Below are 27,479 nucleotides of genomic sequence, written 5' to 3' on the forward strand. Positions count from 1 at the left end.
CCTTAACTCCCTTTGAAAGGATTTTTGTAGAAGCTAATTCCAGGAAGGGGACCCTTTCTAAGATCTATAATGTGCTAATCACAACTAATTTAACTGACAGACAGTCGTTCAAGCGTACCTGGGAGGAATGGCTGGGCTTCGCCTTGGATGACCAAACATGGAAGTCTGTTTTCAAATCTGTTCTCTCGGGGGGGGGCTGTGCACAGCAGCTATGGAACATCATTTTAAGATTCTTGACTCCTGGCATCGTCCTCCTGTTTCTCTGTCCAAGATGTTTGCTTCAGTGTCTCCAATGTGTCCTAGATTGTGTTCGAGCAGGGGTACCTGGTTTCACATGTGGTGGGAGTGTCCGGTCGTCCAAGTATACTGGTCGGAATTGCTCAGCTGGATTAAAGACATTCTCGGAACGAGCCCCTCCCTTCACCCACTGGGCACGCCCTTGCCTGATAAAGAGTTGGCTTCCTTTACAGGGGTGACGGGGGCCATGTTGAGAGCGGGTAGATTGGCCCAAAAGTGGAAGAGTTCCCTAGCGGCCACCAAGACAAAATGGCTTAACAAGTTGATAGCTATTTTCACGTATGAGAAACTATCAGCCATCGCCAATGATACTATATCATCTTTTTTGCAGGATTGGACTGTGGTTCTGCTAAGTGTGGACTGTGAAGCCTTGAAGTTGTGAACTGATTAGGGGTCTTATGAACCATGAAATCTGGAGGGGTTGTCGTTATCCTGCCCTGTTGCCACGTGTTTAATTGCCAGCGGGGACCTCACTACTATTTTGGCCTAAATGTAAAGTTGTAATTGTGTTTAGTTCCTACTCTTTGTCTCTTGCACTGTTGGTTCCCGGAAGCCTAGTGAGCCAGGGGTTAGGGGTGGGGGGTTGGAGGGTAGTTGGAGCAGGGGGGTGAGGGGCGAAAAATGGGAGTGTTTAATCGTTCGATATGTTTATTTACTGGTCACTGCCAAGTGTTAGTTGGCGGACTTGTCTTTTGCTGAAAACCTTAATAAAAATAAAGTGGGGAAAAAAATGAAAATGCAGATGATATGAAACAAAAGTGAACTGATCATGCACCTGCTGGCACCCACAAGCTGGTTGTGTCAATAGTGAGTCCCAATTGTCAAGGTGGGAGGAGTTTGGGACACTGCTCATACAGCATGCCCAAACCCTATCGTATACAGATTTGCAAAGCTGCTTACTACTCTACCACCATTGTGGCAACCTCTTATAGGAGCAAATCCTTTTTCAAAGGAGTAAAGCATTTTACTAAACCATCACATGATACAACATGGAGTTTCTGGGCACACTCCTCCCAATAGAGCCATCCAGCAATATGTGGACGATACTAGTTGTACATGATAGTAAAATGCCCAGAGTCATCTACATATTTCCTAGTCATCATCCAGTCCTGGATGTCAACTGCTCACCTCTAACTTAACCGTTGCAAGACCAAATTCATCCACATCACACTCACTGGTAATCAACAACTTGTCCAACATAGCCAAGAAGACACAAACTGCGCAATTACAAAGTACCACCCTTTGCAAAATCAAACGGTTCATCCTGCCACAGGACATCCAGGCCATAACGGAGGCACTTCTAGTCTCGTCCATCGATGGAGAAAAAACCCTCCCTTCTCGCTTGGCTCCCCTGAAAGCAGTCCACCATGCCGCAGCACGCCTTATTACGGGTGAGTGGAAAAATCACCCCCATCCTACATGAACTACATTGTCTTCCTCACCAGGCCAGGATACTGTTCAGGACTGCCTGAATAATCTACAAACCATCACAAGTACCACACCAGTGTTCCTGGTGACATATGCTCCTCACGCAGTAAATCGACCAACCGGCTCGAATGGCAACTCTTCCGCAAAGAAGGACCCATGAACATTCCTCATCTTGTTACACATCCACCCTCTGAAACTCGATCCCATTATCAACTCGAAATGCTCCCACAATTTTCCAATTTTGCAAGTCTTTTAAAATGTGGATTATTGAACAACACCTGACCTAGGACTAATCCCAATAAACACAGACTGAAACTCACAGTGCTATGCTAGTATTAAAAGACGTCAGCCCAAATGCTGGCTACTATCCTGTACAGCGCTTTGCTGCTCGCGAGCTAGGTCTACGCTTTGAACAATAAAATACAATACATTTGCAGGCTCCTGCAGCCATCAAGAGGAAGTCCGCAATATTTGCAGACAGAGATCCAAAAAGAATGGCCCAGCGGCGTTGAGCAAGGTTTGTCAGGGCCAGAATAGCCACCGGACTCTTTCCGAAGATGGTGAGATGCAGACTCAAAAAGCAGAGCCAGGTATCGGTCTGATTGCCAAAACAAAACCTAAGGGAAATTGGTAGTTTGCGCAAGTCTGAACTAGTCCGCTGAATACTTGCAACTGATCCTATTCACATATTTCCATTCCAAGCCCCATACAGCCGTAAGTCGAAGCCAGCAGAGGCCCTGGGTGAATGTAAGGCTGGACAGGTAGGAAGTGGGGGGGAGGGGATAGAGAGCGCGGCGGAGCTGCGAGGAAGTGGATATGAAACTGGGAAGGAGCTGGGGAAGAGAAGGAGGGAGAAGGGGGGGTCAGAGAGAGAAAGAGAGACACAAACTGTGGGGTAGTGCATAGGAGGTGGAAAGGGGAGAGAGGGAAGGAGTGGCTGAGAAGAAGAGGAGGAAAGAAAAAACATGGCAGAGTAGTGAGAAGGAAGAGAAAAGAAAGGACAGAGCAAGGATAGAGGATGAAGAGAGGATATATGATGTGGCATTTATAACGCGCCTGTACACACGTGTTTCTAGGATGACAAAACCACGAGGGGGAAACAAAGGGAGGACAAAATAACAATCTTACTAGGCCTTGTGTCATTCAGATCGCGCAAATGCGGGGAAGAGGGAAGGGGAGAAGTGCCAGGGGGAGGCTAAGGGGGAAGTGCAGTTAACTCAAAAGTGCAACCAGGGGTCGGCTCATAGGTGCAGAGACAAATGACTGCAGGGTTGCAGATACAGCCCTTAAGTGCTGGGGAGCCCGCAGGCAGTGTGAGGGCAACTGGACATGCAGGAGACTGGGCCCGGGTTCAGAGGGTGACCAGGTGCCAGTGGAGCAGTCAGGTGCATCAACAGGGGAGAGGAAGAGAGAAAGCAGAAGGGAAAAGGAAGGTCTTGAGTTGCTTCCGGAACCGGTGGTGGTTCTGCTGAAGCTTGAGAGAGGCAGGAAGGCTGTTCTAGAGGGAGGCCCCAAGCTGAGAAGATAGATCTGCCCCAAAATCAAAAGTGTCTGCCCCTCAGAGAGTTGGAGGTGGATGGGTGGAGCTTGAGAAGGAAGATGTTTTGGAAGAGAAAGTTGGAGAGGTAGAGCAGTCCCAGGCCCCAGAAAGCCTTGTGGATGATGCAGAGGGTCTTGAACCTTATCCTTGCAGCCAAAGGGAGCCAATGAAGAGATTTCAGAGCTGGAGAGATACGATCCCTGGGCTTGAGGCCAAGGACAAGTCTCCCAGTCCTGTTCTGGATAAGTTGTAAAGTTCGAAGTGTAGAGACAGGAAGATTTAGAAAGAGGCTGTTGCAATAGTCCAGCCTAGAGAGGACCAGAGCTCTGGAGACAGTGAGCTTTGTGGGAAAGTGAGAAAAGGAAGAGTACCTCTGAGGAGGTGCAGCTGAGGTCATAGAGAACAGAGGAGAGGGAGAAAGAGACGAAGAAGATAGAAAATAGAGGAGAAAAAAGTGGCAGAGAACAAAGAGGTAGAAGGAGGAAAGCCAGAGGACCAAGAGACAAGCCCCAGAAACTATGGCATGAGAATGAGGATTAATATTAAAACCAATGAGCTTGTGGGGGTCTGCAGGGTAAGGTTACTTATTGATACAAGGAAGAGAAGTATGACAACCCCTGGGGTGTAGCTATCCGTGTGTTTGTTCGATGCCTCTCTACTTGGGAGACCTGAAGGTGCCAGATAGGAGTACCTGGGAGGAGCATTCAGGTTGACCAACACATGCTCCTGACTTCAGCAATGAACAAAAAAGATAAAGCGAAGGCTTAGAAAGAAGTGTGGGACACTAAATTGCAGGCACTGAATTACTTTTCTGCCAAAAAGGTGAACATTAACTAGGGAGAGGGAGGGGAAGGACCACAGTCCTAAAACAAAGCTTGATTGATTTATGAAACTCTAGTGTAGAGGAGGAGTCAAGTGCCTCTACTGGAAGTCCCACCCCCATTTTGCCTATATGTTGGAAACTGGAAATTGTTGCATGCACAACGCCAATAATGGTCCCTATACTTGAACAAGGTATCCATTGAGAAAACCCTTTATGATGTACCCGCGGAGAAATTCCAAGCTTTTAAAGGAGGTTCTGGAAGAAGTACAAAGATGAATGAAAGAGAAGACTGGTGACATCACATGAAGCAGAAATGAAGCACCCAAAAGAGATGCCAATGAAATGAGTATTACACCTTATAGAATCTGATGGCGAAGTAAAGAATTGAACAACATTTCATGTGCGGAATATGGATTGCACGTAGGGAAAGTCATTTTATAATTGTACAGATGCTGAAACGTAAGTAGACTAAGTAATCATAAAGCTGGCTATATGTATTGAATAGACTGCAGGCGGTGTCGCCATTAAATATATGTGTATAGAATCTTGATGTTCCACGACGCATTTTAGCAAACTAAGACCCCATGAACAGAAGGGCTGAAAGTGTGGCGTAGTAGAAGAAAACAGCTGACGACGAGGGAAGATTTGAGAAAGGTTGTCTGGCCCAGTGTCAAGGGTTGGGGCAGCCAAGAAACTGGTTATCTATTCGAGAAGATACAATGAACGTGAGAAGCGAGGCTTGCTCCGGTTGATGTGTAATGGAAAAACACTAGAAGTGCCAAGTTTTATTAATTTAATAGTGTCAAATGCGAAGAAGGAGCTAAAAACATGGTTTTCTGTAACATGGTCAAGATGAAAATAGAGTTTGGGGAAGCTACAACGAGACTTAAAGATAACACCATGCTCGCATTCCCTTCTATTATCAGGCACAGTGATTCTTGCAAGGCCGAGTTCAAAGACTAATTCGAATGGCAGATAGCAGGAGTGATGATGGATGGTGGGCTAATTGGGTGGGGGGCATGGTCACGTCCAATCCTCCAGCATCTGGGGTTCCAGCTTGCGTGCTGCTAGCGAGTGGAATATTTCAGACGGGTACAAGTGTGCCAACCAATCAGAGGACCACGTAGTACAGCTCTATAGTTTAAAAGCCAATGAAATGTTTTTTTTCTGACAGCGAAGTTGACTTGCACTAGGGGTGGACATAGCTGTCCACCGGACCTTAGAGATCCAATCACAATCCTACTCCCCCATCCCATGGAAAGTATACCTAGTTGTTCCCCTTAAGCCTATTATAATCTCACGTAGGTTTTCATATGTTGCCACGTATGATGAGTTTTTACTATAAAAGTAATGTTTTTTATTAAATGCATTGAGACTTATGCTGTGGGATGTCTGTTGACGCCCGTTCTACTCCCTGTTTTAGACAATTTCAATTAAAAACAGTTCTGTTTTGCCAACTTCCTGAGTCAGTCTTATTATTGCGGACTGAAGGGAATACGATACCGAGGGGCTTGAGCTGAAGAATGAATGGTGAGTAGATTGAGGGGACTGGCAAAATAAAATAAGGGAATGGGATTGCGGTAATGTAGAAAAGTAACGGGGGTTTATCTAGTATATAACGAGGAGCGTTTTATAGAGCCTGGTTTCCCACCTCAAGGCAGGTCTAGAAGGAGTCAGTTCAAATCCCCAACGGGGTAAATAGGTGGCACATAAACAGGTTTATGATAGGGAATGACTCAAACATCAATCATGGTATTTTAGGGTCTAGGAGAAAAGGAGTAGCATGGTAAATATGTGAAAAGTCAACTAGTCTGTGCATTTCGTAATTGGAGAGGTGTCGAAGAGCAACTAAAGTAAACTGTGAGGTTAATGAAGAAACAAAAAGTTGTTCTCTATTTTTTTATTCATTGTCTGCGCCGACTGAACAGATAGATTGAGATAATTAAGAAGTAGAGGCTTTGAGCGGGGAGTGTTGGAGCACGCTCATATTTGTTGTTTTTTTGAAACAAATCTGTGTAAAACTAATGGTAAGTATTGACAGTCAATTGAGACTTGTTACGATGGAGGATGTTACTCCACTGATGCACCTGTGCAAGACGCTGCCAAAATATGCGCCTAAGCTCAGACAGTATAGTGCAGAGTGGCTAAAGGGCACAGCAGACAAAATGTTCATTCCAGGGCCACAAGAGGGATTGCTGTCAAAGCCAGTTTTGCAACACATGACCACATACTTGCACACTGCGTAAACAGGGAAGAAATTGGAAAAGAGGTGCACTATTTTAGAGCTCTGGAAAAAGTACCAGGAGGAGAAAGAGGGTCCGCCTCCTGAGGATTAGATGCTTAATCAGTGTAGGGAGGAAGGTGTTAAGCCTTCTGCTCTCCTTACCTCACCCAAAGTAACTGGCAATAGTACAGAAGATGTAGGATTGTATCCGTTAAAAGAACTAAAAGCAGCGACAGGATATAGTAATCCGATATATGAACTGCCTGCCTGCAGCAGAGACGATAGTCCAGAAGAGACTAAAAGAAAGGAGGGAGAAAGTGCATGCAGTCCTGAGGGAGGTCTGCAGACAGACAAGGAAGTGAGATGGTCTGATCTAGGGCAGCCTAAGGATAGGATGCCAGATCCTATAGCATATCCAGAGCAACCTAAAGGAAGATTGCATAGTGAGAAGGGAGAGTCACCCCTATATGTGAGCAGGCTGAGGTAATTGCCAGGCAGAAGGCGATCAGGAACCATTGTACCCACTATGGATAGGCAGATGATGGGAGCAGATTGCGGATTTGGGTTCACGCAGTTCCCTTTATTGGAGAAAGGAGGGGCCAGACCACAGTATATTCCCTGGCCACAGATGGACAAGGATAAATTACGAGGCAAACTTCCCAGTTTAACAGCGGGTGCAAGGAAATGGATTTATGAGCTAGAAAAGATGACAGGAGGAAATACTCTGGCAATAGGGGACATTAAAGGTCTCCTAGCAGTCATTCTTGGGGAAAGGGCTGATGACATTTGGACGAGAGCAGGTTACTCAAGTGTCAAGGCACAGAACACAGCGCACGATGGAGTGCCATTTAATAATTGTAGAGCAGATGTCTAGAGAGCACTCAGGGTACAGTATCCTGATACGTCAGATATGGGTGCAATCACGGCACGTAAGATGAAAGATTACGAAGATCTGCTTGCTTACATTGAAAGTATTCAGGAACGGTGGACTCTTGAAACAAGGGAGCAATGGGGGAAATCAGTGGCAGTATTTTACCACATTCTATGTCAGGGATTACCGGAGCAAGTACAGAGACAGTTTAAGAAATTAGTGGGAATGGAAGCAAGGTCATGGGTAGAGATACAGTTGACTATAGCGCATCACTGCAGGTTGTTACAAGAGAAAAATAAGAAGGAAGATGCTACAAAACTTGAGGAAGCCAAGTTAGTTCAGAAGAAATTGTTGAAGTACACCATCGAAGGGGTGGCACTGACCAGCGGAGAAGGATTGGGAATGCAGCAAGCAGTGGGTACATCGCAGGTGAATAATCAACACCAAACGGATCAAGGGAATGGATTTATGCCACGAGGCAGAGGGATTGGCTACAGAGGAATGGGTGGTTTTCAGAATATGCAGAATGATAATCAGAATGTGCAAGGAGGATTCAAGCATGGGGGGCTGGTCAGAAGATCTCCTCCTATATGTTGGGCAAGTGGAATGACAGGGTACATTGTGCGTACATGTGGAAGACATGGGTATGTACAAAATAGGCAATTCTCAAGAGGGGGGACAGCCTATCCTTCAGCATATAGCTCACAAGCTATGGATGCGTTTGCCCAAGATCAGATAGTGTATCAAGCACAAGCACCGCAAATGCAACAGGCATTGCAAGCACAGCAAGCACCATTGAATCTGCCGCAAGGGCAGTCCCAGCACGCATCCATGCAGATACAACAGAATGCAAACCTAGGACAGCTATTGACACCTAGAGTAGGGAGTGTCACTGTGGTAGGAGGAAGTCCTTGAACAGGTACAGGGATAAGGATGTACCCACAATAGGACAGCTCACAGGGAGACTTGATGTGTTCAGTACTATCGGTGACACCAGACCCCTATTGATGGCAACATCATAAAAGTTAAAACCCTAGGTGTATACCTCGATTCCACCCTATCACTAAAGAAACAAATAAACTCTACCATCTCAGCTACCTCATACACCAATAAATTGATCAATGCCTGCAGGCCTTTTCTCTCCACCTCCAGCTGCCTTACCCTATCTAGAGCGCTGATATTGTCTAAATTAGACTATTGCAACACACTCTACTTAGACACTACCACTAAAAACTTGAACAGACTCCAGATCCTGCAAAATAATGCACTAAGATGTGCCCTCAACCTTCCGCGCAAGGCGCACATATCTACGGCTAGAAAAGAAGTCCACTGGCTCCCGATCCGTGACAGAATTAAGTTAAGAACACTGGTCATCACCCACAAGTGCCTATCACACACTGCCCCACGGTACCTTTCTGACAAATTCTCTAGACACTGCCCCATTAGACCCACCAGAACACCCTACCTACACCAACTAAAGATCCCGAATTACAACCTAAAAACAGCAGGGGGCTCCAGTTTTCCAGTGCTCGCAGCACAATGTTGGAACACCCTCCCCACTACAATTAGATCGGAAGCCGCTTTTTGGCCATTCAGAGCCATGGTAAAATCATGGCTACTAGCCTAAACACCCAGATTCTCACCGTTATGACCTGCTAGCCGCCGCTCTTCACCTGTAGTAATGTTAAATCGACCTACAGCATAGCCAGTGCCAACCTGCAACCCGGTCCGCTCTAGCCACTGTAACTTTCTCTTCATTGCATATTCTCTGTATATACATTTCTTCTTTTTTTGGTATATTCTACTCTTGTATGTAAACACTCAGAGCCTGGACTAATGTACGCTCTGTCTGCTGTAATACGATTGTAATACGATGTTCGTGCAACGATATGTAACCCTGCTGCACACATGATTATGCGCCCAGTTACCTGAGGGTTCGGATGGGCTTTATAAATAAACAAACTAAACTAAACTAAACGACGGGTTGATGGGTGATAGGAGGCACATCTTTTTCTTTTTTAGTAGATGCTGGGGCTACTCGTTCATGTATACAAGAGGGAAAATATCCAATGTCAGGAAATGCCATGAATGCGCAAGGTTTCTCTGGAGCTACAAGTTGAGTTTCTTTTACTGTTGAATTACCAGTCTCCAAGGGAGAGTGTGACATGTCTGTTCCATTATTGTATTCAAGGCAGACACCGGTTAACTTTCTAGGATGAGATTTAATTACAAAGCTTAAATGACGATTTCTTTTACTGATGAAGGCATAGCGTGTTCTACTCCATGTACACATTATTTGAATGTGGGCTAATTTATATTGGCGTTTACAGGGCAAATGGCTCTGCGAGGACTGCCATGAGAGCAAGGCGCTTTCCATTATGGGGTATGCATTTTGTTGACATGGCTACATGGCCCACTGGGAAAGATTATGAGAATTCCTGATGAGTTTTTGTTCGGCCACAGACACCTAGGGACGAAGAGGGGGACAGATTATTCCCCTAGAGTTAAATGCAGCCATAGTGCGAGGGGAATTGGCCATACTCGAAGGAACAGATGATGAGGGCATGCCATGGAGAATAGTGATTGTCATTGAGGAAGGATATAGATTGACTGATGTCACTGACGAGGATATGTTTAGAGATGATCCATCAGATGATGAAGTAATATTCTAGATGAATATTACATATGGGATCGGAATAGAGAAAAGAGAAATCCGACAGTGAACAGCGATAGTGCGGCAGCGCCCAGCATTTTTTGATGAAGATTTGGAAAAAGTGCCAAACTCTTTATGGACTACAGGCCTCTATGATATAGGCCTACTGAAGGGTATAGGGAAGGTTAAGATTAAGCTGAAGCCAGGAGCAATTTTACCTCAAGCAAGACCGTACCCAATGTCTCGAGAGGCGGATGAGGGTATTTGTAAGACTATATCAGCCCTGATGGAACAAGTCATTTTAGTGACGTCAGTCACTGTGTAATACTGTGGTGTATCCTATTAAAAAAATAGAAGTGATGGCTGTGGAGATTTATTCAAGATATGAGACTGAGTAACCAGATTGTAGAGACAGAGTTTCCTTTGGTTCCGAATCCGGTGACAATATCGTGTAGTTTCCCATCAGAGGCATGATATTTCACGGTGATTGACTTGAAAAATGGTTTTTTCTCAATCCTGTTGCATAAGGACTCCCAAGACCTTACGTCATTTACGTTTCATCAAACTAGACTGAAGAGCACTTGTTTGCCCAAAGGGTACTGTGAGTCTCCATCAATCATTAATAGGGTCCTGCAGATGGACCTAAGCAACATTGATTTGCAAAGTGTCGTGCTGCAGTACATAGATGACATTTTGGTTTGTAGCACGACAGAAGATGAGTGCAGGCAAGATTCAATTCACTTAAAGACTATTGCAGTAGACAAGGGATATAAAGTGGACAAGGAGAAGTTGCAATATTGTCAAGAAGAGGTGTTGTATATAGGACAGTTAATCTCACATGAAGGGAAGAGAGTCACACCAAGAGGTGAGGTGATTATGAAAACAGTAAAACTACACAAAGATTAAACAAATGCAGCAGTTTTTGGGATTATGCAACTATGTTAGAGCATGGATATTTGATTATAGTTCATACACAAGACTCCTTTTACAGGCTCTGAAAAAAGCACAAGTGAACAAGGAAAACATAGAATGGACTGAGGAAATGGAGGGAGGGTTTGAAGAAAGCAATTTGTACAGCTCCAGTTTTAGGAATTCCAAACTATGATGAGGAATTCTTTTTGTTCTCACATACGTATGGGATAGTTATGACAGCGGTGATTACACAGAAGACTACATTGGGGGTATAAACCCCTAGCATATTACAGTGGGATTTTAGATCCAGTTATAAGAGGGTACTTTTCTTATGAATAATCGCTGGCAGCAGCCGCGCTCACAATGGAGAAGTCTACTAGTATTGTGATGGGGTGTTCTATAACATTGTTTGTTGAGCATGCTTTGTTTGCCATTTTGGAGAAACCTAAGGGTACAGTAAGATCTCAGAGGGCTTCCGCATATGAGGTAGTTATATCGAATGCAGCAATCAAAATAGTCATGTGTAAAATAGTGAACCCTGCCATGTTTGTAGCTGAGCCTGTGGCAGGGGGTGAACATGTGCATGATTGCGCTAACTAGGAGGAATTCTAAGATGATATTCCACGAGTAAAGGAAAATGCGCTAGCAGGGGGAGAGTTTCTCTTTATTGATGGGTCTTCAAAAAGTGATCAAACTGAGAGGTGTAGCAAGTGCAAGACTACCGGCTCACTTTTCAACGCAAGAAGCAGAATTACTGGCGCTTATGGTCATGCTGGAGAAACATGCAGGGCAGGAAGTAACGGTGTACAGTGACTCCGCCTAGGTGATGTCAACCGTGCACTCAGGGCTAGCACGTTGGAAAAGGAGGGGCTACCTCTGAGCGGACAGCACTCCAGTGCAACATGCAGAATTATTGGACAGGCTTATCAAGGCACTACAACTCCCAGTCACCATTGCAATAGTAAAATGCACAGCACATACTAAGCAAACTGACTTTCTCTCTCGCAGGAACTAAGTCGCAGGCAAGGAGGCCAAAAGGGTTGCATATTCACCAGATATTTCAGGTCTTGATACTCCAGATGTAAAAGAAAAAGTAGTAACAATTATGATAATAAATGAAGGGTTTAATCATTTATCAAGAACACAGTTGATGGAGGTTCAAGGTTGTGCACCACAGGAACAGCAAGAATTGTGGAAACGAAGGGGGTGTTCTTTATCCCCCTCTGAAGCATTGTGGCGATAGAACAGCACTGGAACGTCAGTGATGCCTGTAGCCTTCTTAAGGGTAGCGATTGACCAGCTGCACTTCTGTAACGCTTACCTTGTCTCCAGAGGAGCGTAATGATCCAAAAGCCCTGTTGATCTGCTAAACTGGTTTTTAAGGATTTTTCCCCCGGTAATAAAAGAGAGATAACAAGAAAGATGGAACTGTAATTAATATGAATGGAAAAATCTACTAGAGCTCTCCCCTGCCTTCCACCCTGAATTAGCTCCCCTTATACTTCTAAGGCCCACACTCTCCTCACCTGTACTTTGTGGTTTGGGAGCTCTGCGTCCTGTATTCAGGCACGGGCGCGTAAATGTTGAGGTTCAGAAAACTATGATGCTGTTGAAAACTGGTAAGCCTCTGAAGGTAAGTGTCTTAATATTTGATGGTTGGAGGTTCACAGCACAGCAGGTGAATTTGTTCACAGCAAACCTGAAGAACGGGGGCAACAGCCATGAAACTCAACAAGACCATTCTCAACTATTCTGCCACACGGCGTGTACTGAATTAAACCTGACCTACTCTATAACCCCCCGACCTACATTACAATAACTGCCTTGAGAAGGAACCTTCGGGTTCGAAACACATGTCGGGTGACCACTTTTTAGACTATGTGTCTACATTATGGATATTAAAGAAACACACCTTCAAAAACTGCATCCAGCGTGAGAATCTTTGTAATCACAAGATCCAATGAAACTGTCTTTCTGCAAAGTGACCAGGACCTCCCGCTATTCCCTTACAAGAGGTGTTGGGTTCACCTCTTCCTACCTGTGACCTTGCTCAGAACCATTGAGACCATCAGATCAAATATCAAGCTCAGCTTAGGAGTGTTCTATTCTAGAGTCCACCTTTCACTTTTTTAAATATTTGATATAAGTCTCTTGTCAGAAAAAGGGGGAGGCAGATGTCTGTGAAAAAACGTTCTAAAGTTGGAGAGATCTCTCTTGCTGACTTTAATCATTCTCTTTTCCTTTTGCAGGTTTCCTGAAGAATAAACTTTAACTGAAGAAATTAGCGTTATCGAGGAAAAAACATGAAACGTTATCTTGAGGTAACTTGGCGCGCTTGCGATAGTGACCCGACATGGATTTTCTATTGTGGTAAGTATGCGTGCGTATTAGGGGAAGGAGCACTGCACAGCGTAAGTTCGTTTTGAAAGTAAAGCTTTCTTCTGTGAAGCGCATAGAGTTTTTCCTCAGGTACATATGCGTGTATGGTATTTTTCTTCACCTTTAATTCTGTAATGTTCATTATTTAAGTATGGTACCTTTGTCTTGCAGGTCTTCGGTGGTCGGAAAATCTTGGAATGTTGCTGCGGCTGCAGACTAAGGCTGTTGACTGAACTGCGAACTACTACAGAAGAAGTCTTCTGTTGGAGGACTGTGGCTCCAGAAACTTTGGTCAGGTAATGCTAGTCTGTGGTCTGTAGATATTCTGTGAGCGGTTCAGGTTATTAACATTACTTTTCTTTTATTCTGCAGGTTCTATGAGCTGAGCACCAGTGGCATTACACCGCAGTCAGCGGACCTAACGCGAAGCATGCGTTACTGGGGAGGCAGGGTTTATATAGCCATCAATGCCCAATGTCTGGTTTTCTTTTATAACTTATCAGTGACCCACAGGGCGGCCATTTTACGGGCATTGGGAAACTATTGAGTTTCTATGGAAGTCTATGGTTAACTTGATACTGTGGACTGTGAGAATGCCATGTTTGTCATGCTAAAACCAGTCTAGAGCCTACAGATATATACAAAGAATCCCACCTGGCCCGAACTCCTGAATCTAAACCAGAAACCCTGGAAGTGATCATGACAACTACCCTGCGCTTGTAACTAGGGAAAGCCTTGCAACAGCTACTACGGAGGACTGGTTCATACCGAACCTGTTAGAACACGTTGCATTTTATGTAGTAAATTGCATCGTATGTCAAAGGTTTACAGCTGGGCATGCACTGCGAACGATCAGACGAGTGATTCCTTGACCGAGCGGTCCTTTTCCGCATTTACATATCGACTATTTTGATATGCTGCAGTGGATAGAGGTATATGATAGTGGTGGTCTGTCCCTTTTCTAGGTGGATCGAAGCAGGTCCTTGTACACACCCTGATGCCACTTGCGCAGCAAAGTTTTTAGTCCAAGAAGTTTTTCTTAGATGTGGATTATATGAGGTGCTGAGATCCGACAATGGGCCCCATTTTGTTAATGAAGTATTTGAACAGATTAGTCTATTGCTTGGTATAAAACACAAGTTTTCTTCTGCTTATCACTGCAAGCGAGCGGGATGCGAGAGACTCAACTTTCTCCTTAAAGAGAGAATTGGCAAATTGAAATTGACAGTGAAAAAGGAATGGTTGTATTGCCTGTCCCTTGCATTATATGCATTGAGGAATCAGCCTGGGTCGGACCAGCAACTCACACCTCATGAGCTAGTGACTGGGAGGTGAATGAGAACGCCTTTGTCTCCTCCATTGATGAGCAGAAGTGATGCTCAGAGGACTGCAGAAATGTTAGGAAATGAGTTACAAGCTTATTTAACATGTATGACCGCTAGTATCTCTGTCAATTCAGATCAACTCAAGCACAAGAGATGTCGGTCTCAGGACACAGATGAAGACCATTCAGCAACCCGACTGCAAGAACTATTTCCTGTACCTAGATTTTTTGTGGGAGATTCAGTCCTAGTGCGTAACTTCACAAGGAAGTGACACGAGCTCCGTTTTAGTGGTGCCTATATTGTGGAAAACATTACTCCCTCAGCAGTAAAAGTCCAAGAGACACGCACATGGATCCACTTAAATGATGTAAAACCTTAACAATGCACCCCCAACGGTTGATTCGTAAGCAAGACAAGAAGAAGTAGTTCAGCATGTGCATCCTCTATCAATGACGAGGAAGAAGGACGCCAAGATTGCTGACTAAATAAATGCAAATGTGCATTTGGACTTTGGCTCACCGTGGACACTCTTTATAGATATAATAACAGGAGTGCAAAGCAAAGTTCTCGAGCCACAGGAATCTTTGAATTGGATTTTCCAAAGTGTTGATGTGATAAATATGCCAAATCTGGAATATGAGTACGTCGACTGGAAACGTGAGCCATTTCCAGATTCATTCCTCACCAAATTTCTCTTTGGATAATCCCATGGTCCTGTCAGATGCAGGTGCCCATAGACTACTTCTTGCTGTCTTGTATACATGCTTCGAGCGTATCCTGCTCTTGTTGTGTGTAGTGCTATTATACCTGTTTTTCTGCAAGATGCTAAAAATGGCCCTGCAATTAGGAGGTTACTTGTGGCGATAGTTTAACAGATCCTGCAATTACCTGATAATTTAACAAGGTTGCCTGATTAAAAAGGTTTTTTCTTTACTTAAAGCAGTACACAGGCACAATGAGGCATGTTGGGAGTGGTACAGTTTTGAAAAGTGAACAAACTCAACGACGTGTGGTGAATCGTAAATGGTGGGGACTGATGTAATGGTGCATAATATATGCGTGCTCAACATTTATGATTGTTTTTCCTTATTTTGCTAACACATACTGTCTACTTCATTGGCCAAAGTAAAGTAGAAGTCCCTTTGAATCTTACCACTTCAGTGACTTGGGCAGAATGATCTGCTGCAGAAAGACCAAGGCCATTTGTGATGATCCCAACACCAGTGACACATGTAAGGTCACCCATTTCTCTGACAAGTGTTCCTATGATTCCCCCTGTTGGAAGGACCCTTATTGATGTACTTCATGAGCATTATGCACGCACCGTTCTTGCAAGAGGGAGACACAGGAGAAGCACAAGGGAAGAAGATGAGTTAAATAATTATCTATACAGTACAACACATTTGGGGAATAGCATGTGGTATCAGCACATGAAAGAGGTGGGAGAAAGGACATTCAAGGAGAGTTGCTATGTTTGTGCTCTCCTACCTTATGCTATGGAGAATTCCAACATATTCATAACATAAATAGAAGCCCAGAAAGCACACTCCCTGACACACTGTGCACTCTGCCATACGAGAGGTCAGTTCCAGGGTCGTACAGCATCCTTGGTATGGGTGACTGAATGGACAGTTCCAGAAGAAGATGATAATGTGCAAGATTCAAAGACAAGAGCGAGAGCACACGCCAGAGACCATGTGATTAGATACAAACAGCCTGGAATGAAGGGGGCAGGAATAAGATGGGAAATAAACAAGAAACTCAAATGTCAAGGAAAGAACTTTGAAGAAATACGAAGATGCAAGGGGAGAGGTCAGCTGCAAATCAAGGGAACAGTACTTTCTCCAGATGGATGGGAGGAAGGCCTGGTTGTGTAAGGCGCCAGCACTTACAGAATAATATGAGCCAGTTATAAAAACTGCAGAGGAAGAATGCAAACAGCATTGGCTGAAGAATGTGAAATTACTGCCAAGGGTTGATGATAAAGGAGGCCCACTTCGGATAGTGCCTGTAGCAAGTGCAGAACTATGTTTCAAAAACAATGGCACAAGAAAAGTTGGAATGAATCAGCAGTGCAGTCGGATTATCGATTTAGCAGGAATGAAGGATGGAACTGTAGTGATAATGGACCACTTCTGTGCCTGTGGATATAGAGCATACATGAAGTTGACCAAGGACTGGGGAGATCTGTGTTCCATAGTGATTGTCCATGTTCCAGCATTGGTGATGCCGAAGAGTGACCTGAACATTGGAGAGTTTCCAAAAGCAGATGCTCACCTGAGAAAGAGGAGATCAGTTGAATTTCTCAATCGAACAAAGAGGGAGAACTACTTTTCAGCTAAACCAATAGAACCCTTTGATTCTATTCCGAATGAACACAGATTATTCAGTCAGACTTCGGCAGTATTGGTGACTATCGTCATGCCAGGGATCCAGACGATAGTGAATGCCAAATGGTTACAGATTACCAGATGGGAACTCCTGCACACTATCAACACTACCATAAAGAGATTCAATGATATCAAAGAAGAATTGAGAGCAATAAGACTGATGACCCTGCAGAAAAGATGCATCTTGGACATGATTACAGCTATGAATGGAGGTGATTGTGCCAAAATAGGAGAATCATGTTGGACATTCATAACTACTCATGAGGAGGAGAATGGGACCATGACAGAGGCCATAATGATGCTGATGAACTTGCCCATCAAGACGGAAGAGGAAGTAGAAGATATTGCAGATGACAGCTGCTTTGCTTTGATCTTCTCATGGGTTCCACAATGGATGGCAAATATTTTCAAGTTCCTCTGAACATTGTTGTTGATATTCATGTTTGGATTCGGGGTGATCAGAATAAAAAAAATCACACAGTGTAAGAAGACAGCAAAGAAAGCAGTAGGAACACATTTCATGATCGTTGTCGAGTCAGGGTTTGGACCCAAAGAGCCGGCAGATGAAGAAACCATAAGAAGTATGTGGGAAGACGGATCTACTGCATCCCGAATGGACAATGTAGTCACATGACTTGGAGTGTTGATGACGTTGTGAAATCAGCAGGATCTGTTAAAGAAGTAATGAAGATATGGACTCGAAATAAGCACTTTTTCAGATGAGGATGCCTAGATGTGAAGACTGATGGGAGAGTGGTCGATGAATCAACCAGAGGGGGGGGGGGGGGGGGGGGGAGTGTAGAGGAGGAGCCAGGTGCCTCTACCGGATGTCCCGCCCCCATTTTGCCTATATTTTGGAACCCAGAAATTGCAACATGCACAACGCCAATAATGGTCCCTATACTGCGAAGAGTCCTTGAAACAAGGTATCCATTGAGAAAACCCTATATGATGTACCCAGGGGGAAATCACAGTCTTTTAAAAGGAGGTTCTGGAAGAAGTGTGAAGATGAAGGAAAGAGAAGACTGGCGACGTCACATGAAGCAGAAATGACACACTCAGGTGAGATGTCAATGGAGAGTATATAGACCTTATAGAATCTGATGGCGTAAAGAATTGAACAACATTTCATGTGCAGAATAAGGATTGCACGTGCAGAAAGCACTGAAGAAAATGCAAACTCTTTATAATTGTACAGGTGCTGAAACGCAAGTAAACTAAGTAATCATAAGGCTGGCTATACGTAGTGAATAGACTGCAGGCGGTGTCACCATTATATATATGTGCATAGAATCTGGATGCTCCACAACGCATTTTAGCAAACTAAGACCCCATGAACAGAAGGGCTGAAAGTGTGGCGCAGTAGAAGAAAACAGCTAACGACGAGGGAAGATTCGAGAAAGGTTGTCTGGCTCAGTGTCAAGGGTTGGGGCAGCCAAGAAACTGGTTATCTATTCGAGAAGATACAATGAACGTGAGAAGCGAGATGAACTCCTGTTGCGGTGTAATGGAAAAACACTGGAAGTGCCAGTTTTTATTAATTTAATAGTGTTAAATGCGAAGAAGGAGCTCAAAACACATTCTCCTGTCACATGGTCAAGATGAAAATAGAATTTGGGCAAGTTACACCGAGACTTGAAGATCAGACCATGCTCACACTTGCTTCTATTCTCAGGCACAGTGATACTTGCAAGGCCGAGTTCAAAGACCAATTAGAATGGCAGACAGCAGGAGTGACGAAAGATGATGGGCTAATTGGTGGGAAGGTATGGTCAAGTCCAATGCTCCAGCACCCGGGGTAGCAGCTTGTGTGCTGCTAGCGAGCAGAATATTCCAGAAGCGTACAAGTGTGCCAACCAATCAAAGAGGGCCACGTAGTAAAGAGCCCTATAGTTTGAAAGCCAATGAAATGTCGTGAATTTCATGACAGCGAAGATGACTTGCAGAAGGGGTGGGAATAGCTGTCCACCTGACCTTAGAGATCCAATCACAATCCTACCCCCCATAGAAAGTATACCTAGATTTTCACCTTAAGCCTATTATAATCTCACGTAGGTTTACTTATTTTGCCACGTAGTATGACGTCATATATGATGAGTTTATGCTATAAAAGTAATGTTTTTTTATGAAATGCATTGAGACTTATGCTGTGGGACGTCCGTTGACGCCTGTTGAACTCCCTGTTTGCAATTAAAAACAGTTATGTTTTGCCAACTTCCTGAGTCGGTCTTATTATTGGTGTAAGAGTAACATCTGCATCCCCATCCACCCCATGGAGTGCTACCTCACTTAAAGGGCCTACGGGTTCACTATCCAATAGCCGGGCCTCAGTCAATTGCAATCCCTGTGTTGCTGGTATAAATCCAAGGAAAGTGAACTTGTATGCATTTCTGTATAAAGGTGATAAATATAAACCTAGCCAGAAAGCAACAGAGTGTTGTACAGTAAAGGGAGTGGACCACCGCACTTTGATTATGACCCATGAGAGTGGTATCTCGCTGCATTTAACCCATGTTCTGGCGGGACTGGGCGCACTTGTCCCTATTCCCATCGCCCGCCCCCCACCCCCACGCACTTCCTGGTTCTGTACACCTGCATAATCTGAATGTACCATGCCTAGTAAAAATAGTTTGTCTTGTGTTCCCTATGTCTTCACCTCCCATGCATGGTTGCTCGTAGAAACATTTGTGTATAAGCGCATAATAAAGAATCAATCAAAAGGGTGGATTGTTTCGTCCGTCTATGGACTGCATTTGTCTGTGAAGTGTTCCTTGAACAGCAGGGTCTTCAGATCTTTCCTCAATTGCAGGAGGGAGGGAACCAGCCTGATGTTGGCAGGAAGGTTGTTCCCATCAGGATATGCCAGGACCTGATCAGGCAGTCTGGTAGAAGAACTCGAAGAGTAGCCGTTGAGTTCTTCCTACCAATGTATCCCTTTGTATTTCCAAGATAAACTACAAAGGAATCAATTAGTCGAAAGATGGGAACACTGCACCAGCTGTCGAAGGACACGGACACCGTTGACTGTAGAAAATAAAAAAAACGTTATATCAGAGACTATCTTCCTAGGAACAAGAAGACTATATAACAGAAATTCAAGAGACAAGGGCAGGAGGTCATTACATCAACATGACTCGAGAGATAAATAAAGGTTGACTTATCAAGGTGGGGGAATAAGGGAGGTACTACCGAGGAACTCTGCACAAACCAGCCTATCCCTAATACACGACGGCACAAGGACGCCTAGGGGGAATCAGCAGTCTCTAGTCCAGGACCTACCCAGACGAAACGAGGAAGCTTATCGACCTGAGCGCCGGTAGTAGCAGTCTCTAGTTTGTGCACTATAGTGTATGGGTAATGCAGGTTCACTCAAGGCAGTGTGGGCGTGGTAAGTAGTCCCCACAACTTGGAACGGGGTGTTGATGACTTGATGCAATGAGACTGGTTTCACAAATGACAAATGCCGAGGTGAGGAGGAGCAATGCAGTAATTCAGCTTCAGCACATGTTGTAGATTTCCTGAGAGAAACCGGCAGCTTCCAGACGTCCGAGTCAAAAGCAGTGAATAGCAGATGTAATGTTCTTTGGATGAGATGATATAATGAGCTCTGTGGGCAGCGGAGCAATGAGGTATCAGTCCTGAGGCAGTAGAATGGTCAAAACGTACCGAGGTCAGCAGCGTGCAAGCAAATACAGGAATTGGAATCAGGAGGCAAAGCCAGGTCATTAAACACAAGCCGTGGTCGTGTACATAGGGGTCAATCATTGGGAAGGAAGGGTATGAGCAAGAAGGGTCAAAATGCAGGAACACAAAAATTCGAACAAGAGCGTTAGCCGTGATTCAAAACGAAATCAGAAGCAGCGAGTGCGGCAACCCGGAAGCATTTATGACGGGGGGCCGCAACCTCGCTTGGCTCCTCCTCTCCGGGGCACGATAACGTTGCGCACGTGAAGAGGACGCCACAGTCTCAATGGCAACTTAGCAGCATGTGTTCTGGGATGATGAAAGCGAAAACAAGGCAGTGCAGATTGCGGGACGTTGGTACGAATATTTACAGGTTTGTTAATGGAGAAAGGATGTTTCTTTGGGGTTGGCAAAGCTTGCTTACTGGAGCTAATCCTGACAGTTCCAGAGTGTGAGAGCAAAACAGAAGAATGCTTGTTTTCTGGTCATCTTCTTGCGATTATTAGAATAAAGTCTTGCATTATCTTTGCTCTTGGTATTGCGCTGACCTTCTGAGATGGTGTTCTTTTCATCAAAGTATGCTGATGTCTTGGACATTCAAACTTTGCAGGTGATGCACCCTGTCTTGAAGGTGAAGGGAGCTTTAAAGGGCAACTAGAGCAGATCCTTGAGAGTCGGAGAAATGTGTTCGAATTCCTTCTGTAATGAGGTGTTCTGTGGTGTGCTGGACAGCTTTCAGGGACGGGAGGAGGCATCTATGTAGGGATTGCGACACCTGTCAGGAGTGTGCTTGAAACCATCCAGGTGGGAGAGCACCAGAACCTAGATGATGGATCTGAAGTCTGTGGCCGGGATGAAGGGTTTGACTCTACACATGAGAGAGAGCTGTGACCATGCTGGTTGTGTCTTCTTGGCGATGTGTGCTTCAAAGGACAAGTTGCGATCGATGGTGAAGAAGGGGCGAGTTGGTGGGAGAAGCCTTTGAGGATTGTATGTTTCAGCCAGTTCTGAACCTAGGTGCATTTGGTGGCACCTCCAAGGAGGATGAACTCTGTATTGATAGGTAGGCACTTGACATCTAGGCTTGAATAGTGGAGGGGCAGTGTCTCAACTAGTGAACTTCAGGTAAAGCTCTGTCTCATCAGCATACTGGTAGATTTTGATGTTGAACTTGGCAAAGAGTGCCCGTAGTGCCTCCATGCAGCTGTTGAAGATAACCGGGGAGAGGTTAGAGCATTGTGGGACTCTGCAGGTCACCAGACATTATTGGGTTCTGCAGGGTCCCATCTGCACGAGTCGGTATCTGTTGGTGCGGTAGGAGTCAAACCATCTAAGTACTGTGGCATCGAATTCCATGCCGGATTACAGGGTGTTCAATAGTGCAGACAGGTTGTGTGTTGAATGTGGTAGAGAAGTCTAGCACGACCAGGATGCATGGGCTTCCTTTGTCCTTGAGGAGTAGTACCTTGTTGATTACCTGGATGGTGGTGTGTATGGCCATGAGTTGTTTATTGTTCCCCAAATTGTGATACACACTTGAATTAAATGCTTATGCCATTATTCAGATTAACACCTACTGTTTTCTACAAAAAAATAATAAGCCTTTGTAAGCTGGATATCACAACAATCACATGCCATCTGTTCTATTTTTCCTCCAGTTACCGTCATCCTGCTTTAATTCGTAATGAATCAATTTATGCATATCATAGTTAAGTTATGAGTGTGTGAACAAACCAAAATGACAACTAATATTCTGCACACTATAGTCCAATTACTAAATGACATTACCAATTCCCAAGCTTTAGTTGCTAACGGAAACGTGCAATGAAATTCTTTCCATTACAAACTCAAGATCTTGTTTTTCATTTGTAAACAGAGGTCCTGAGGTTTACAGAAATCACAGACAAGAGCTCCAATTAGCTTTTGTCCCACTGCCCAAAGAGTATTTTTAGAGACCGTTCACCCAAACAAACATTAAAAGGTGCTCTCTAAATTTAATATCAATTGAGAGGAAGAATAGAATGTCCAATGAAGACTGAGAAAATATTGTGCATTTTGGTTACTGAGGCTATCACTCTTCACCCTTAAGAACTCACTGATTTTGTATTGTAGTTGACATTTCTTTAGCGTATTTTACCATTATCATAGTTTGAATGCGCTAGTGGTGGGAACGCACACAAGGGCCAAAGTCCAATATGTGGCAAATCAAGGAGTAGGTTTATAATGCATGTGCACATTTGGCCATTGTAAGGTGTACAAGGGCTGGCCGGGCTCCGATAAAAGCAGCCCCAAGGTCAGGCCTGTGAATAGGTGCCGAGAGGGGTCAGGAGAAAGCGCGGGTGCAAGAGACTCGTTATGTGTCCAGCCGGCCAGAATTGGTCATGGGTCTTCGTTGCATACTAATGGCAGAGGTGTTGAGTAGTCTGGTCTAAGTAGGCGGAACAATTATGTGACTAGCAAGACTGAATTTGTCAGTGATGTGTTCGTGTAGCCATACCTGCGGCCAGTGTCCACTGGAGTGGTGCATTTATACCTACCTAGAAACTCGAAAGGAGATGTCTTGTATATGCACCCATTTGTTCAGGGAGAGTAATCCTCTCACGATTCCTGCGGCTGAGACAAATCCTTAGCAACACAGGCTAGTGTGAGGGGTTACAAATGAGAGCCGGGCACAAGGTTGTCATGTTTTCACAAACAATATTTATTCAAAGAAAAAGGGTTGGGAAACTGCCTCTCTGTCCCTATGCTAAAGAGGAGTTTCCATGCCTATAAACCAAAACTAAGGATCTGTGTGTCAGGACGTCAATAACTGAAAACAACATCATTGTGTCCAAAATGTCATATCCTGACCCTCACACTATAAACAAATGACAATATGTGAGGAACAAAATCTTCAATTGGCCAAAAGTGTTCACAACTAAAGTAAGTATAATTCCAACAGAAATGTTCTCCAATAATGGAGCCCTTGGTTCCAAAGGCGTGGATCCCGTCAACTGGATTCTCAATTGTAATAAAATAGACACTTGATATGATATCGCATTTATAACGCGCCGATACACAAGTGTGTCAAGACGCTTGTGTAAACAGTTCCTTGGTATCATGCTTGGACTCACAAGATTCACGTTTAGACTATGCACCTTTAACGATGTTGCTTTGTACCTACAGGTTCCTGCATACCTGATGTAGCCCCCCATAACCTGAGGTGAGGTTTTGACAGACTATGCACCCTTACCAATGCTGCTTTGTACCTAGCTGTTCCTGCATACCTGATGCTGCCCCTCTGTACCATGAGGCGAGGCATTGCCAGACTATGCACCTACACCAATCTTGGCTTTTATGCTTACATGCACTACTGCAGCAGCCCCCTCTACCATGAGGCGTGGTTTCGACACACTATGCTTTCAAGTTCTGCCCGCATGTTGTAACTGTTATGCATGGTCATGCACATTACTGTCACTTCGCACTTACTGTAACTAGCGCCTAGATGCCTGGGGTTTTGTGCCCTGCTATAAATGCAAAAATAAATAAAGTCTTTAACAGTTTTTCCTTAATGCAAATTTCTCTGCTGTTTGAGCAATGTCTTTCATTAATGTTAAAGGTATTTTTATAGCGCACCATCACCAACGGAGTTGGTCTCCAGGCGCTCAGGCACATCTGTAAACAAAAGGTGGCTGGGGTGGATTAGTGGGTGAAGAGGACGTAGGAAAGTGAGAGGGGGTGTACTGTTGGCAGCTTCAGTTCGGTTTTCACTGTGCGCTGAGCTTGGGTGTGCAAGTAGGATCGAAGCGGGTCCTCGCGTACTGTTGTTGCGATCTATGTGTTGGTTGGTTGTTGTTGCGGTGAAGTCCAGGCGGTTTGCTGTGAGAGAGGTGGTTGTGTGGGTTTTGTGTGCATTAAGTAAGCAGAAATTAGAGGTTTTGGCTAGTGGGTTGTATGTCTCATAATCCCTGTAGTTTAGTTTATGTATCAGCTGGGGAGCAGGTGTAAGTGGATTTAGGTCACCTGGCGCCTTCCTGATTGCCGCTCTTTTTCACCACTTAGGAAGCCCCGACCACCTGGTGCCTTCCTGCTTGCCGCTCTTTCCCTACTTAAGGAGCCCTCCAGCCTCTTTTCCTTTGCAGTTGGGGAGCAGGCGTAAGTGGATCTATGTCACCTGGCCTAATCCCTGCCCACCTGGTGCCTTCCTGGTTGCCACTCCTTTTCACCACTTAGCAAGCCCTGCCCACCTGGTGCCTTCCTGCTTGCCGCTCTTTTCCCTACTTAAGGAGCCTTCCAGCCTCTTTTACTTTGCAGCTCTGGACAGGTGTAAGTGGATCTAGATCACCTGGCCTAAGCACCACCCGCCCTTCTTAATCCTGCCTGCTCTTAACTCTTAGATCAAGGGCGTCTCTCGCTCGGGCGTCCAAAGTGAAGGGCATTCAAAGAAAAGGACAATTCCTGCTTGGACCTGTTAGGACCATGAGGATCCAGGGTCCGAACCCCTGCTAAGACAGCAGGTAAGCATGCACCAACATGTGTTTACACCCTCTGCCCCCACATGCCACCCCCACCCTCTCTGGCCCCCCTGTGTTGTTCCCTTGTGCCCCCCCCTTCTTGCACACAGGAGTCTGTCCCAATACATTCTGGTTTCACCATCACTTTCTTGTGGCCACCGTCACCCTTTCTCAACTCTCATGCTGGACTTCCTTTGCATCTTGTACTCATGGTGGCCCTGAATCATGCTGTTCCCATCTTGTATCCTGGCTTGTAACATTATGTGTTACTACTGACTTCTGCAATTGTATTCGCTCTCCCCTCTTGCTTCTCCACTCTTTTTGACTGCTTACTCTCTGTTCTCTCCTCTCCTCCACTCCCCTAACCCTTTTCCTATTTCCTCCCCTTACTTTCTTCTATGTACTTACTCTATCAGAATTGTCCCTGCACCTAGTATGATAGCAACCTCGTCTGTCGCTCCCCCATCCCCTTACTGTCCCCCCCCCCTCCCTCCAGAACTATCTGAAACGTTGTCAGGCCTAGTACGATAGTTGCTTGTTTTGTTCCTCCCCTCCCTTTCTGCACCCCTCTCTCTCACCTTTTGTTTTCCTCCGGCTCTACCACAAATGTCATCAGGCCTAGTACGGTAGTCGCCTGTCGGTTTCCATTACCTTCCCACTCTCCCCCTCCCTACCTTCCTTATCTATGTCTTAGCTCTTGCACTATCTGAAATGTCGTCACATCCTTACTGTTCATGGCCTGTAAGAATGCTGTTGTATTTTCCCTTGTTCCTCCCTTGCCTTGAAGCACTTTGAAACACAGCGCTATATAAATAAACTATCATATCATATCATCATATCAGGTAGTCATAATGGGTTGGTATATTCTCTCTCTAGCTTTACTTGATTGTCTAGTTTTTATGGTGATACTGTGCTGGATTAGCAGATTAACTGGCATAGTACCCCTGGTTCGGTGATCATTGTCCCTAGATCGATAGTGGAGTTTTATTATCATTAACCAGCTTCTTTCTATCTATTTACTGTTGGTAGTCCATTGGGTGGTATAACTTCTCTTCCATTTCCTGGCTGTCTAGTATCAGTGCCGGGGGATGAGGTTGGCCTCCAGCTAAGTTATTGAGTTTGGTACACCCAGGGGGCGGGCATAATCCTTTTTAGGAAGTGGAGATATATTATCTATCCGCCTTCTTTCCTATGTATTACTGTTTATGGTCCATTGCTGCCTGTGACCTCAAAGGTTGCCAGGTGCCATTGCTGGGTAATACCTTGCTCTCCCTTCCAAATCATCTGTGGGTCTTCTTGTTATGATTGGTGAGGTTTGTTTTTAATAGATAGTGGATATGTTACATGTGCGTTTATCCTTATTTTAATAAGGGTTGATGATAAGGGGAGTCAGGGTAGGCTATTCTCTCTGCCTAGTTCCTCTGTGTATGTCCTTATGGGCATTCATTCTGGTTATGGGGTGAAGAGCCATGATTTGAGGAGTTTCCTGAATTGTAGGTGATCACTTGTGTTACGTATGTTCTTTGGTAGTTCGTTCCAGGTTTTTGGGGCGAGGTGAGAAAAAGAGGATCCTCCGAGTTTTCTCCTGTTGTATGATTTGGGTTCCAAACTGATGTCGCTGCGGGTCTGAGTGGCCTTGTAGTGTGATGTACATTTAGTTTTCTTCTGATGAACTCTGCACCTTGGTCGTGGATTGCTCTGTGGGGTATGCACATTGATTTGAACTTGATCCGCTATTTGATTGGTAGCCAGTGTAACGTTTTCAGAGCTGGTGTGATGTGTTCTCTTCGAGGTAGTTTAAGGAGCAGTCTGGCTGCCGCATTTTGTATGCGTTGGAGTTTATTTAGGAGTCGTTCTGGGAGGCCTAGATATAGGCTGTTGGCGTAGTCTAGTCTGGACATGATGAGGGTGATGACGGCAGTTATTTTGTTGGTGTATGAGAGGAATGGTAGGATCCTTTTAACCGTTGGCAGGAGAAGAACAAGTTACTTTCTTACTTGGTAACGTTCTTACGATGGGATGGTCAGACGACGTATTCCATATCTATGACAGGTAATGTCCGCAGCACAGCTGCGGACATTACCTGTCATAGATATGGAATACGTCGGAGGACCCAATCCCCTCGAAAGAAGGATTTCTTGATTAGGGCGTTTACTTGTGGTTCTAGGGTGAATTCGTTATCCATCAGGACTCCCAGGTTTTTTACAGTTGATGGGCTGGGGTTTCACCAAGTTCAGTTGGCCATGGAATGTAGAGGTTGTCTTTTCCGCTTTTTGTGATGATCATTATTTCTGTTTTGCCTGGGTTGAGTTTGAGGTAGTTTAAGTTCATCCAGTTGTATATTTCACGAAGGCAGTTCTCTAATGTTGTGTTGTCTTCTTGTAAGTCTTGTATTTTGTAGATTATTTGTGTGTCATCAGCGTAGTTGTAGCAGGTGAGGCCATGTCTTTCGATGATTTT

The 27,479-nt window shown here is 44.8% G+C and overlaps 1 protein-coding gene across 1 annotated transcript in view; it reads right to left on the bottom strand.

The window, feature by feature from the left end:
- IFT81 (intraflagellar transport 81) overlaps window positions 1-27,479 on the bottom strand; it is a 1,594,755-nt gene that overhangs the window by 988,560 nt on the left and 578,716 nt on the right. The window lies entirely within an intron of this gene.

The sequence above is a fragment of the Ambystoma mexicanum genome, chromosome 10 (assembly GCF_040938575.1).
Source record: "Ambystoma mexicanum isolate Mex_15411 chromosome 10, UKY_AmexF1_1, whole genome shotgun sequence".
NCBI lineage: Eukaryota > Metazoa > Chordata > Amphibia > Caudata > Ambystomatidae > Ambystoma > Ambystoma mexicanum.